The 14,600-nt window shown below is 34.6% G+C and overlaps 1 long non-coding RNA gene across 1 annotated transcript; it reads right to left on the reverse strand.

The window, feature by feature from the left end:
- Nucleotides 1–1,918: 1,918 nt before the first annotated feature.
- On the reverse strand, nt 1,919–4,282 carry LOC141710858 (uncharacterized). Its single transcript, XR_012571097.1, has 4 exons — nt 3,987–4,282; nt 3,325–3,404; nt 3,063–3,122; nt 1,919–2,248 (listed from the first exon to the last, which is right to left on the reverse strand). It is a non-coding gene; the product is annotated as an uncharacterized LOC141710858 (long non-coding RNA).
- Between the last annotated feature and the right edge of the window lie 10,318 nt (nt 4,283–14,600).

The raw sequence follows: 14,600 nt of genomic DNA on the forward strand, positions 1-14,600 counted from the left end.
CTTAATTTGTATTAATTAAGTTTGTCTTGCTACGAATTCTGGGTTCTTAAGAAAATAAGAACACGGTTTCTATCTTGAGAGAATATAAGAAATATGTATATGTTTTGTTACTTGTGAACTAAGGACCAGTGCATGCTTTATAGATTAGCAGCATGGGTTTACAAGACTTGCACTAAAATGTACTTGACTACTTTCTAAAGCAACCTTTTTCTATTTCCATTTCTAGTTAGCAAATATGTGCAGAATCTTGCAGTCCTGTGACCATTAATCTTGGCCCTTGATCTTGTATTATTCTAGCTACTTTGTAGACTTTTCAATCTAGTTGATAGATCATTTGTTGATTGATAATCTTGAATCTTTAACTTGTCTGAATTTTGTACTTGAGAGGCATGAAGATCTCCAGTTTATTCTATAGAGAAGTGACATCTCGATAAGCATAATGACTTATTGAGATCTCTGAGTTCTCTATAGGTATACTTGACTTATTGAGGTCTCTAGATCCTTGCTTGTGAAATGACTTGTCGATATGTCCGAGATCTCTACATGTATAAATGACTTGTCGATATCTCTGAGATCACTATACACATTTTGACTTGTCGATATCTCTGAGATCTCTATATGAGAAATTTACTTGTCGATATCTCCAATTCTTCATATCTTCATTTGACTTGTCGATATCTCTGAGTTCTCTACATGCAGAAATGACTTGTCGATATCTCCAGTTCTATACATCTTCATTTGACTTGTCGATATCTCTGAGACTTCTCTATAAACCATTTTGGACTTTTCCATAAGTCATTATGGACTTCACGAATGACTTCTCGATATAACTTGATCTGTGACTTATCGATATCTTGACTTAGAACATTTTTCATAGAACAATTTTATTCAACTCTAAGCTTCTACACTTTTCTCTGAGGCATGATCATGGCTTGATCTTCTTCCAGAGTTTATTCCTTAGCTTGAATCTATTCACAGAAAAATACTCTAATCTAATCTTCTAACCTTTTTACAGACTCAAGAAAGACAACTATAATACATAATTGATTATCAAACAACTGAATCTCAGGGTTGTCAAAATGACTTGGTCTTGTTATTATACAGGCATGTCTTGCACAACAGCAGGAACACCAGTCTAGCAAGTCCAGGCCAATATTCAGATTACCAAATACATCATTAGCTAGATAAAAGAAAAAGTTTAACATCCTTGCAAATATTGGTTATTTTTGGAAGGGGAAAAAACAACTGACATAATGTCACTAATTCTGTTTTAAATTAGACAGAACTGGGTGAATAGAGAGTGCAAGCCTAAAACAGTTCAAGCATGTGTCACCAATTCACCATGCTACCTTTAGTCAATATCTCGATACTATAATACAATTTGTAATTTCATTTCTAAGATAATTATCATTCAAATCCAACTAAGGTCTTGAATATACATTAATCATATCTACTGATGGGGAGTATTGTTATATTTAATTGTATATTAGCACCTACCTTTAAACGTATCCAAGCAGGCCCGGTGTAGATATGATTAATTCTCGAGACTTGACTTTCAACATAACCAAATGTTGCATGCTGGTCCTAAATGACCCCTCATACCACATTTTACCTTAAGAATAAAATGCAATTAGTGTTAGACTGTTAAAATTAAGGGCAAAGAAAAAAAGGAGCTAGTTGAGTAAGTTGCCATATCTTCACAGATATAGTTGTCTCTGCATTACCGTGACTTTACTTCCAGGTCCATTAAAACTCCAATCTGGCACATACAAAGTATATGTCATGACCATGTAAACAAGAAATGCTACAAGACCACCAAGCCTGGTATAATGAAATTGTGTACATGTAAAGTAAGCTTTCTTCTGGCAGAGTTTAAATTTATATAAAAAAGTAATATTTCTACTGCTTACCATTGCCATTGGTATGCATTAAAAATAGCCAAATGACCTGATTCAGGACTGTAGGTCTGAGCTTGACAGTTAGGGCTTCTATGAGAGCTATAACCTTGTACGCAAATACTATTCTCTACTTAATTTTATAGAATATAACATAAAATTGGCTTAGCAACATAGAATTAATTAAAGCATCGAATAAAAGCCGTGGTGTTGTATGGAAATTGAAGATAAATTCCAATATGCTTATCAAGTGGATTCTGTAAATGAATATATTACCTGAAGTATGCCAAACCAACGGATCTTTTTCATGTCAACTCCATAAACCAACTCATAGAGGGTATGCGAGTATCCTCCTGTAGTTTACATGTTAAATAAGAGTAAAACATCCTGCAAAGCTCCGTTACCCAAAAGAAGGTAACATATAAGTTACTAATGTCCGCTAAAACTAGCAGAGAGGCCTTATATGATTAAACACCTAAATTATCACGTAATTGAAAATTAAAATTAAACAACACAAGAACATGGTTGCCTACCACTATAATTAGAAACAGGAAAACCAGTCTAGCAAGTCCATGCCAATATTCAGATTACCAAATACATCATCATCTAGATAAAATAAAATGTTTAACATACTTGCAAATCTTGGTTATTTTTGGAAGGAAAAAAAAACAACTGATAAAATGTCACTAATTTTGCTTCAAATTAGCTAGATAAGCCTCCAATAATCAAACTAAATACCCATATAAAAGAAAATAGTGAAGTAAAAAGAATAAAAGAACATATGTCCCTCATAGAGCCTAGTATCCACCTAACATAGAAACATCGTGGTTCCTCTACCCCTGTAATAATGAGCAGGAGAAGCACCAGTCTAGTAGTTCGTGCCAAAATTTAGATTACTAAATACGCCATCAACGAGATAATAAGACAATATCGGAAAAACAAGTAGATTCTCAGGCAAATATCATGTAGTTAAATACATGAACAATTAATCACTCAAGAGAGCCCAATATCTACAATTCAATCATAGTTCGCACAAAAGCTTGCACCTTATTAACAAACTATATACACATAATTCAACCAAAACTAATAACAAAATCGAGTATTTTTAAGCAAGCACATCCAATACTCTAATTCAAATTAGCATTTTCCAAGTTTTAAAAAGTTTACCAAGTCATCTGAACATGGAGGTCCAACTTTCCCCAAAGAAATATTTGAACCCTTTGAACCCTGTATCAATAAGAATTATTAATCAGTAAGAAACATTTTCAGAATAATGACATTTTGGTTACGCAATTCCAAGGATAATATGACATCTAATATTCTACATTAAGTAGTCAAGAAACAGACAACCATAGTACCATTTGAATAAAGATACTCATTGACAAACAAATCGGATATTCACAACTCCCGTAAAAGGAGTTTCACTTACATTGTTATTCAAAGTGTTGTCTTGATCATCTCTTAAGCTCAAATACTCAAGTGCCCTCATACCACTTTCTGCACTAGTCACTGAAACAGAATACAACTTACTGATGAGTGGCATCATATAATTAATGTATATAATCAGTAACTGCCAATAAAAAATAATTCTACAATAGGCACAACATCTTCATATGGAAGAAATAGAGTGACATAATGTATTTGTATGTTTGGGTAACTGTCCATCATATATGTACTACAATTTATCAACTCACATTGAACAATTTTAAATTTCAGTACTAATAAACGGCTTTTCCGCCGCCTTTAGAACCCGAATTGAAAAATAATAATAAACTTGAAATGATCAGATAGAGGGGCTTTCCCCAACTTATAAAACCTCAAAATAAAAAGCAATAAACAAACTCAGAATCATTGAATAAAAATATCTATAAAGCAAAAACAAACAACAAAGAAATATTAATATTAAAGAATATTAATATTAACAAAATCAAAGATGTATAATCGCATGTGTCAAGAACAAAAATAATATAAAAATACTTGTAATTAAGCAAGAGCATTTAAACCCTTTTAAAACTTTGTAAACATATAGATTCACAAATAGGAAGAGTAACTCATGAATACTGATATTTGCTTTAAGGGAAAAGAACATACCCTGAGTCTAGAATATTTGAGATGGGTAATGATGTTTCAAAACATGTTGAAAAAAACAATAAAAAATAAGAACACGAAAAACCCAATCTTAAAAAAGAAAACAAAACCGAATTGAACAAACTAGTCCAAGCTAGGTCGAGAAATTAGGGTTTCTCACAGTAGGAGTTTGATTAATTAAAGATCTACAATTTAGGGTTTAATTGGAACCCTAATTACTTGTAATGTGAGATGGTCATATAAAGTAGGGCTTTAACTTTGAAAATATGGTTAGAGAGATAGGGAGATGAGAGAGAACAAGAAAGAGAGAGAGAGAGAGAGAGCGAGAGAGAGATGAGAGAGAACGAGAAAGACAGAGAGAGATATGAGAAAATGAGAGTGAGAGAGAGAGAGGAAGAGAGCTGAGAAAGAGGATAATAGATCTTAGTGATGGGGAAATAATTGGGAAATAAACGGGGGAATTATTTGTTATTAAGGGGGAAACATTTGAAAAATAATGGGGGGAAGTATATGCGTGTTTTTTTGGAAATTAATCATTAACAACGGTGGTAGTTTCAAACCGATGTCTAAAAAAATTTGACAACGGTTATTCTATAAACCGATATCTAATTCACGTATTTTTATTTTTTAAAATTACTATCGACAATGGTTATTTTATCGACTGATGTCTAATACACGCAGTAACATCGTTTTAAAAATAATCGATGTCTAAAAGAACTTTAACATCGGTCGTCTGAGCAACCGATGTCTATTCGCAGAATTCTAGAAATACAATATATAATTTTCTATAATTATTTTCTAAATAATAAAACAAATTCCCCAAATCCCCGCGAAGATCCCCGTTCGGGGCGGGGATCGGGGAGGAAAAGAAATTCCGTTCGCGGTTCGGGACGAGTTCGGGGATAGATATAAAATTCGGGGATCGGGGGAGAGGATACCATTTCCCGACCCCGAAGTACTGTTAGGAATATGTGTATTAGTTTGATGATAAGTTAAGCAAAACACTTAAGTAGAAATCTAGTGTTTGTAGCCTCAACGGATAAGACCATCTTGGCTATCCGTTGAAGGAGTAGCTTTACTTAGCAATAAGTTTAGCATTGTAGCACATTTTACTCTCTGGTTTCAAGATGTAATTCTTAGATGTTGTTAGGAAATAATCAGTCATGTTGACTACTAATGGATGTACAAATAGGAGGGCTAATTGTAAATATTTCATGCTTTGTAGTTTTGTATAAGTGAAGAAGTGTCAACGGATATTGTGAAGACCTTCAACGGATAAGAAACAAAGCTTCAACGGATAAATGCTTCAACGGATAATATCCATCAACGGATAAGTGCTTCAACGGATAAAGACTTCAACTGATAATGCATCAACGGATAAAGCTTCAATGGATAAAGCCTCAACGGATAAGGCATCAACGGATGAAAGCTTCAACGGATGCTTAGTTCATTAGCAGTTGATAGTGACAATTCACAAGCTGACAGAGGCACATGGGTTGACAGAGACATACTGGAATGTGGAAGCCTCTAGAAGGAATCAAGAAAATGCAGCATTTCCATTTTGATGCAAACAAGGAAGTATTCAAAGATTTATAGATTATCCTAGATTGCATTGGATAGAGAAATGAAGAAGAAACATGTGAAGAATCTTTTCAATTGTATTTTACAGTTTGTCTTCACTTGTAAACTTGGTGATATATAAACCAAGTAGCAGCTAGTAATTAGATATGAATTTTCCTGAGCTATTTAGAAATATCAAAAGAGAAAATCATCTAGTTTGTACTAGGAAGCAGCTGTGATTTAATTCTTTGAATCACAGATTTTCTGAAATAACACATCTCTGGTGGAACAACAAATCCACCAGAAAAGTTTATAAGTTCTTTGTTCTCATTATATTTGTGTTTGAATATATATCTGTCTGCATCGGCTTCAAGCAATTCATACACATTTGATCACTCAAACACTTAGCCTTAGAAACTGCTCAAAACTTGAAAAAGTTTTGAGATTTACATTCAACCCCCCTTTTATAAATCTCATTGTTAGTCCACTGGGAATAACAATTGGTATCAGAGCAAGCTCTTAACATACAAAGAGTTTAAAGATCTATTCTGCTAACATCATGAGTGCACAGAAGAATCCTCCTGCTAACATCATGAATAGGAAGGATATTGGTGTAAAGATCCCAGTCCTGGAAAAAGATAATTATCATCACTGGAAAGTGAAGATGCATTTACATCTTCTTTCTCAAGATGAAAGCTACATCAACTGTATTGAAAATGGTCCTCACATCCCTCACAAAGTAGCCACAGCTGCTACTGCAACAGTTGCTGTTGGACAGTCCATTCCCAAGCCAAAAGCAGAATGGACTATTGAAGACATGGAAGAAATCCGCAAGGATAAGAGAGCCATGAACATTTTGTTTAATGGCTTAGATCAAGATATGTTTGACAATGTCATCAATAGCCAAACTGCAAAGGAAGTTTGGGATACTGTACAAATCATCTGTGAAGGTACTGAGCAGGTCAGAGAGAACAAGATGCAGCTTCTTATTCAACAGTATGAATATTTTCACTTTAAAGAAGGTGAATCATTAAATGATACCTTCAACAGGTTTCAGAAACTGTTGAATGGATTGAAGCTGTATGGTAGAGTGTACCAAGTCAAGGATTCCAACTTAAAATTTCTTAGGTCTCTGCCAAAGGAGTGGAAGCCCATGACTGTCTCTTTGAGAAATTCTCAAGATTATAAGAACTTCACACTTGAAAGATTATATGGAATTCTGAAGACTTATGAACTTGAAATGGAGCAGGATGAGCTGTTGGAAAAGGGAAAGAGAAAAGGAGGAACAGTTGCTCTTGTAGCTGACAGTGAGAAGATGGAAGCCAGGAATGAGGAGAAGACAATGCCAAGTCTCAAAATTGGCACAAGCAAATCAGAATCAAGCAAGGGTAAAGAGCAAGTTGCTGAGGAAGAAGAAAATTCCAGTCAGGATGAATCTGATGATATTGAAGAACATTTGGCCTTTCTGTCTAGGAGGAAAAATGAAGTTCAGGAAAAACACAAAGTTCACTAAGCCAAACAAAAACATGGTGGACAAATCAAAGTTCAAATGTTACAACTGTGGCATTAGTGGACACTTTGCAAGTGAGTGTAGGAAGCCAAATTCTGAGAAAAAGAAATTTGAGCAAGTTGATTACAAAAAGAAGTATTTTGATTTGCTCAAACAAAAGGAAAGAGCTTTTCTCACTCAAGATGATTGGGCAGCAGATGGGGTAAATGAAGATGATGATGTGGAATATGTCAACCTAGCCCTGATGGCTAATTCTGATGAAAATGAAACTAGTTCATCAAGCAACCAGGTAATTACTACTGATCTCTCTCAGCTTTCTAAACATGAATGCAATGAATCCATAAATGATATGACCAATGAATTATATCATTTGCGTGTTTCCCTTAAATCACTAGAAAAAGAAAACACTAGGATCAAGGAGAATAATGTGTTTTTAAGTGATAGGAATGTTGTGTTAGAGGATCAGGTAATTGAGCTTGAAAAGATGAAACTTAAATGCTTGACTGTTGAGAGTGAACTAGCAGAAGCTGTTAAGAAAGTAGAAATTCTTTCTACACAGTTAGAAAGTGAGCAAGAGGTAATCAAGGCCTGGAAAACATCTAGGGATGTTAGTGTTAAGATTGCAAAGGTTCAGGGAATTGAATCATTCTGTGAGGATGCCTGGAAGAAAAACAAAAAGGAGTTAGAATTAATTGATGGATTGTCAACGGATGTGGAATCAACGGATGATGAAAGTTATCCGTTGAAGGAAGAAAAGGAGCATCCGTTGAAGGCTCATCAATTAAAACAGGCAAGTTCTTTTAAAAATAAAAGTCTCAATAAAAAGAATGATTCAACTCTCAAGAACTTTGTCAAAGAAGGAGCTAGCACATCCAGAGATGTCAGTAAGGTGAATATAGGACACATGACTTTAGATCAGCTAAAAGATAGGCTTAAGTTGGTTGAGGATAAGAAGGAAACTAAAAGAAAATCTAAAAGAAATGGGAAGGTAGGGATTAATAAACATAACAATTACACACATGATAGGTATGCTCCTAGAAAAAGCTGTGTGCATTGTAAAAGTGTTAATCACCTATCTGATAATTGCAAATCTGTTAAAAATGCTCCCATGCCTTCAAATCCCTCCATGCCTAAAATGTCTATGTCACCTCTGCATGCTATGCCTGTTATGTCTCACCAGAATCCCCATGCACATTTTGCAAACATGCCATATATTAACAATCCTTATTTTACTGCATTTAGTATGCCTCAAATGCCATACAATATGCCTATGTGGAATAACATGTTTGCACAACCTATGCCTTATCAAATTCAAACAAATGTGTTAAATGATTCTGTGACTAACCCTACACTTCAACCAACCACATCTGAGACCAAGGGTGACCCAAAGTTACCTAAGTCAAAAGATGTAGGAGGAATGAAGTCTAGGAAAAAGTCTAACAAGGCTGGACCCAAGGAAACTTGGGTACCAAAATCAACTTGATTGATTTTGTTATGTGCAGGGACAAAGAAGGAATCTATGGTAATTGGACAGTGGTTGTTCAAGACACATGACAGGAGATTTCACCCTGCTCACAGAGTTTAAGGAGAGAGCTGGCCCTAGCATAACCTTTGGAGATGACAGCAAAGGATTCACTATGGGATATGGCTTGATTTTAAAAGAAAATGTCATCATTGATGAAGTTGCATTGGTTGATGGTCTCAAACACAATTTATTGAGCATCAGTCAACTATGTGACAGAGGGAATACTGTTTCCTTCAATTCTGAAGCCTGTATTGTCACAAGTAAAAAGGACAATAAAGTGGTTCTAACTGGAGTTAAAAAAGGGAATGTGTACTTAGCTGATTTCAACTCTACAGATGCAGAATCCATAACTTGTCTTCTCAGCAAAGCAAGTCCAGTTGAAAGTTGGCTATGGCACAAGAAGCTGTCCCATTTGAATTTCAAGACAATGAATGATCAAGTCAAAAAGGACTTAGTTAGAGGAATGCCTCTAGTGGAATTCACAAGGGATGGACTGTGTGATGCTTGTCAGAAAGGAAAGCAAAAGAAAGTATCATTCAGTAAGAAGCTTGAATCTGCAATTGATGAACCACTACAACTTCTACACATGGATCTTTTTGGACCAGTCAATGTATTGTCAATTTCAAGGAAAAGATACTGCCTAGTGATTGTAGATGATTTCTCAAAGTTTTCACGGGTTTATTTTCTTGGATCAAAGGATGAAGCTAGTGAAATCATCATCAATCATATCAAGCAAGTCAACAATCATCCTGATTTCAAAGTAAGGAATATTAGGAGTGACAATGGAACTGAGTTCAAGAATTCAACCATGAAGTTGTTCTGTGAAGAAAGTGGGATCATGCATGAGTTCTCAGCTCCAAGAACTCCACAACAAAATGGTGTGGTGGAAAGGAAGAACAGATCACTAATTGAAGCTGCAAGGACAATGCTTGAAGAGTCAAAACTCCCAACATATTTTTGGGCTGAGGCTGTTAACTGTGCATGTTACACTCAGAATATTTCTCTAATCAATCAGGCAAAATGCATGACTCCCTATCAATTATTCAAGAGAAGAAAACCAACTTTAAACTTTCTACATGTCTTTGGTTGCAAATGCTACATCTTAAGGAATCAATCTGATCACAAAGGGAAGTTTGATGCAAAGGCTGATGAAGGAATATTTGTTGGTTATTCTGCTGGAAAATCATATAGGGTCTACAATCTAAGAACCAACATTGTCATGGAATCTGTACATGTTGTGTTTGATGATAAAAATATTGATGGACTAACAGATGAGGGACATCATGAAGGACTCAAATTTGACAACATTGAGATATACTGTGATGATAGTGAAAATGAGAATGATGAAGAAGGCATCTCAAGAAGAATTCAGAATCTGCCTTTGGATAATGCACAGAATGCTGCATCCGTTGAAAGTCATAATTCAGCTTCCGTTGAAAGAAGCAATGCAGCATCCGTTGAAAGACAAAGTGCATCATCCGTTGAAGTTCATAATGAAGCATCCGTTGATCACAGTCTGTCAACGGATAATCAATTCACTTCATCAGTTGATAGAGCTCCCAATTCCTTTCAAAGGATCAGCAACTCAGGGGGAGTTTCAACAAATCAACATTCTATCTCACATCATGACAATACTGAGGCAACCTCATCTAGGGCTAATCTACCACCTCAAAGGAAATGGACCAAGAATCACCCTTTTGAACTGATCATTGGTAATGCTACATCAATAGTACAAACTAGAAGGGCTACTCAAGATGAATGTCTGTATAGTAGCTTTCTATCACAGGAGGAACCTAAGAGAGTGGAAGAAGCTCTATTGGATCCAGATTGGATTTTAGCAATGCAAGAGGAGCTAAACCAATTTGAGAGGAACAAAGTGTGGAAGCTGGTACCCAAGCCAAAGAACAAGAGTTCTATTGACATAAAATGGGTATTCAGAAATAAGATGGATGAAAATGGCATTGTAATAAGGAATAAAGCCAGATTGGTTGCTAAAGGCTACTCTCAACAAGAGGGAATAGATTTTGATGAAACATTTGCTCCAGTTGCCAGACTTGAAGCCATCAGAATCTTTCTAGCCTATGCAGCTAATACCAATTTCAAAATCTATCAGATAGATGTCAAGAGTGCATTTCTAAATGGGGAATTGGAGGAAGAAGTTTATGTAAGCCAACCTCCAGGTTTTGAAGATCAAAATTTTCCAGACCATGTGTATTATTTGTTGAAAGCACTCTATGGACTAAAGCAAGCACCTAGAGCCTGGTATGAAACTTTGTCAAAGTTCCTTCTAGATAATCATTTCACAAGAGGTACTGTTGACAAAACTCTCTTCTTTAGAAATGTTAATGGCTCTAAGATACTTGTACAAATTTATGTAGATGATATTATATTTGGATCTACAGATGATAAGCTTTGTAAAAAGTTTGCTAAATTAATGCAAAGTAAATATGAAATGAGCATGATGGGAGAGCTAACTTACTTTCTTGGTTTACAAGTTAAACAAGTTAGTGGTGGAATTTTCATTAGTCAAACTAAATATATTTATGATCTTTTAAAGAAGTTTGACTTAATAGATTGTTCATGTAATAACCCCAATTTTTGGAAAATTTTTGAAACCCTTATGAATAGTGTTTTTGCTGAATGAGAAAACTTTTCATGCCACACTAGGTAGGGTTTCTTTTATGGATATTCTGAGATATTATTAGTACTCTATATGATAAATAAGTGTATGTAAAGATCGTCAGAATCCAAATTCGAACACTTTGATTTTTCCCGAAAATCTACCAGATACAGAAAGAATTGAGTATAAGGTAACAGAATAAAAAGGATTTAAATTCAATGATTAAAAGAGAGGATAATGAAAGGAACATAATGTATTGAGAAAGGTTAAAGAAACCTAAGTAATAAGATCCCGGGTATGATCCCTCAAACGATAAACGAAAACGAAAGTTAAGCGAACCGTATAACAGATCAGCGGTCATTAGGCAAGCAATTAAGAGTTAATCAAGGAGGTTAGGGATGATGATGTCATCAAACCAACAAGAAGAGGACAAGTGTGGAGGGTGACATCATATGATGACCAAAGCATGACATAAGGGAAAGAAGTGTGGTTGATTTATAACCACACAATTTTTCATGGTTAAAAATGATTAAAACAAAACAAAGTCAACCAACCAAGGCAAATCAAAACAAATCTCAAAAAACACAAAAGCTCTTCCCTTTTCTTCATCAAGCTCTCGGCCAAAATAAACACAGCAACTTCATACTGCCATATCTCCTTCAATACTCACTCAAATGTTGTGTTCTATAGCTCGTTGGAAAGGTATTGAGATGGCCTACAACTCTTGTTCACAAGTCTCGTCCAAATAAGCATGATCAAGCTTGTAGGAGGCTCCATAAGGCTTCCTAGTAACTTTCCACCCTCCAAGAAAGGTTATCGGACCCACTCTAAGCTTAAGTCTACCCGGGAGCACTCAGGCAAGTTTTCTACCCGTTATAACTGTTGTTGTGATGTATTGGTGTATATGCATGATCTTGCGTTAAATGCATATTTGTTATAGCAAATTCTTGCGATATATTGTAGCATGTTATATGGTACATATGCGTGCCTGTTTCGTATTCTTGCCATATATATCTGATTGGTTCAGTTGATAATACCTATGCTAGAGGATAGCGGTAACTTGCATATACCCTTAGTATAGGGACCCAAAAGGTGAAAACATTTTCTAAAACCGGGAGCCGAGGATCCCGAGTAGATTTTGTATATATGTATATATATATATATGGTTATAGTTTTCAAAACTATTAATCAAATAAGGTTTATTCGATAACTTTATTTTATTAAATGAATATTATTATGAATATTCATTCGAGGGCTTATGACTTCTTTATTTTATTAAATGAATATTATTTGAATATTCATTCGAGGGCTTATGACTCTTTTATATTATTTATTGAATATTATTTGAATATTCATTCGAGGGCTTATGACTCAGTTTATATTATTTAATGAATATTATTTGAATATTCATTTGAGGATGTATGACTCCTTTATTTTTATTTAATGAATATTATTTATAATATTCATTCGAGGTATTATGACTCCGCTTATTACTGAAATATATTCTTTATTTTATTAAAGAATCAGGTGTCAATAATCAAACTTATTTTCGATTATTCAAATAAAGATAGTACTTTTATATAAGTATATCTTTGGTTATTTAATACTCGTTTCAAGTATAAGTTTTAATACTTCTACTTCAATTATTTTTATAAGCAATATCTTTATGAGAATATTATTTAAATAATAATATTCAGACATTTTCTAAATATTCTGGGGACTGATTTACTTCATTAAATCAGCTTTACTCCAAACACTCTTTAAAGTGTTTTTGAGTCTTCAAAATGATTTTTAAAAGTTAGAGCGGATCCCAAAACTCATTTTTATATTTAAGATCTTCCTTTTTAAGGGGATTTAAATACTCGCTCAAAACCTGAGGGATCCGGCTCTGTGGTGTATTTTATATTCGCAACACGGTTGCAGTTTTGGTAAATGAATTGATTACTTACCCAACGTTCGGGAAGTAAGTCCATCTATTGAGTCGGCATAAGCAACATGGGCTCAGTGGGCGTCCATGATAGTGTAAGTGGCTCAGTGGGAGTCCATCAAATGCATAAGTGGCTGAGTGGCAGTCCAGCATAAGGTCCTATTATGACCAGGGTGATGACCAGTGGGGAATTCGTCCATCTACTAGTAGAAAAGGTTACTTATGGATATCTTTGCCTGATCAGGAAGATATCTGGTTTATGCCAAATTCTTTTCCTTTCCAAATTTATTGGATATTGCAATTCTGTTTATACTTTACATGACAGAGGTTTTCAGGAAATGTATAAAGAAGATGTATATGTGGATATATATATATATATATATATATCGGAACTTAATGAAGTATGTCATAACTTCATTTCCTTTAATAATATTTTAAAGATTTAATATATTCAAATCTTGTCTTGTAGTCTCATCTATGTGATGAACTGTTGAAAGCTCATTTTACTTTGAACAATGGTAGTTCAAGTAGTTTTATAAATGATATAAGTGTAGTGAAGTATTTGGTAACTTCATCTTTTAAACTTATATCTAGTTAATAATTGTCTTATGAATGACAAAGATTTTCAGAAAAATGTTGAGATAAGGTTAGATATATGAGATCACCTTGCAACGATATTTTTATACAGTTATACACTGGGACTTTGTGTATATTATGCATGGAAGAGGACTTCCAATATTTTGAAAAGTATATATGTATATATATATACTGAATATTCTGCGACTTCATCGCATTAAGATATCAACTTGGTTCATTTCTTTTGATCAAGACTTTCATGAGTATTATGAGTAGGCTCATATATTGTTAATCTTTATACATATTATTTTGGTGGGCTTGCTGCTAACCCTTGCTTTCTTCTTTCATCACACAACATCAGATAGATAAGATGAACAGGACCAAGCTCCCAATTCGCAAGCGGATAGGAAACATTCTGCAGCTTTCTGGAAGCGTTGAGGCCGCTGTAGCTGAGGTAGAAATTACCAATAGGCTAAGTTTTCAACTAATAATGTACCAGACTTATGTATATTATGAATTGTAATAATGGCAAAGAAATGTAAATTTATTCAGAAAACCTTTTAAGGTGTATTGACATATAATTGTGGAATAAAACGACTTGTGATTATTTTTGAATATTCATCTCTGAGACTATAACTTGTGGTGTGTGTGTCTATTGTGGGGTCACAGTACAGAGTAGTTGATTGTGTATTAAGATTGGGTGTTATTAAGGGAAATGGATCTCGTGACAACCCGGATCCCCGACCCCGGATTTGGGGGTGTTACAGAAGTGGTATCAGAGCTAAGCGTTATAAACCTCAGAGATGATGTGACTTTAAGATAATAAGTTCATTAAGATAATAAGAACTCTTGCCAAGTTCATAGTCGGACTACCTAACGTAGTACTGACAGTTAAAACC

Source organism: Apium graveolens, chromosome 3 (assembly GCF_009905375.1).
Source record: "Apium graveolens cultivar Ventura chromosome 3, ASM990537v1, whole genome shotgun sequence".
NCBI classification, from domain to species: Eukaryota; Viridiplantae; Streptophyta; class Magnoliopsida; order Apiales; family Apiaceae; genus Apium; species Apium graveolens.